The following is a 997-nucleotide window of genomic DNA, read 5'->3' on the forward strand; positions in this document are numbered from 1 at the left end:
AAAATAGACTTTAAGATAAAATAGTATTAATAGAAATTAACAGGATTTTTTAATAATGTTTTTCCTTGTATTCTTGTCTTTTCTGTCACATACTGAATGAAGTATATTAAAGATTTTGCATTATGATTTTAAGATTTTTCTCTTCTCTGTGTTTATGAAAATTTTTATTTATACACTCCTAGGCTATGGTTTCAGGTGCATAAAGTTTAAAATTATTATTAGTGCTTGGTAAATTAAAATTTTAATTATTATGAACTAATCTTCATTACTTTCTATTAATGGTTTTCACCTTAAAGGCTATTTTGTGCAATACTAACATTTTGCATATTATGTCTTTATCCATTCATATGCTTTGTCCCTTCGTATGCAAATGATGCAATACATATGCAATTGGAATCTAAATAGTAAAGGGGATAAAGAATAAAGAATATTAGATACATAACAGAATATTTTCTAAATGCAATGATACAGAGAAGATTAGCATGAACCCTGTACAAGGAGGACATGCAAATTCATGAAGCACTCCATATTTAAAAGAAAGAAAAAAGAATATTTTCCAAATGTAGTTCAAAAAATAAAATTAAATAATTATCCCAATTAGGATAATTACTTATGAATAACTTTGAATGCCACCAAGATAATTACAATGAAAACCCCACTGGATACATTACAATCAAACTGAGGAAAACCAGAGATAAAGAGAAAAATGTTGAAAGGAGACAAGAAAAAGACACATTACATGTAAGAGAACAATGAAATGAATTACTGTTCTCATTAGGAAAAAAAAGGAGATAGAGGTAATGGAATGTCATCTACAAAATGCTTTAAAGAAATCTCTCAACAAAGATTTCTCTATCCAGTGAAAATATACATTAAAGATAAGAATGAAATGCAGAAATTTCACAGAAATACAAAAGTTAGGATGAGACAACCACAGCTATCTATCTCCATTGTCCAGAATGAAGTAAAAAGTGAAAAACTCATATATAATTTCCTA

The 997-nt window shown here is 27.4% G+C and overlaps 1 non-coding gene across 1 annotated transcript; it reads left to right on the top strand.

The window, feature by feature from the left end:
• The first annotated feature begins 430 nt into the window (after window positions 1–430).
• Window positions 431–534, top strand: LOC113926082. The gene has a single exon (XR_003521165.1). It is a non-coding gene; the product is annotated as a U6 spliceosomal RNA (small nuclear RNA).
• Window positions 535–997: the final 463 nt, after the last annotated feature.

The sequence above is a fragment of the Zalophus californianus genome, chromosome 2 (assembly GCF_009762305.2).
Source record: "Zalophus californianus isolate mZalCal1 chromosome 2, mZalCal1.pri.v2, whole genome shotgun sequence".
Taxonomy (NCBI): domain Eukaryota; kingdom Metazoa; phylum Chordata; class Mammalia; order Carnivora; family Otariidae; genus Zalophus; species Zalophus californianus.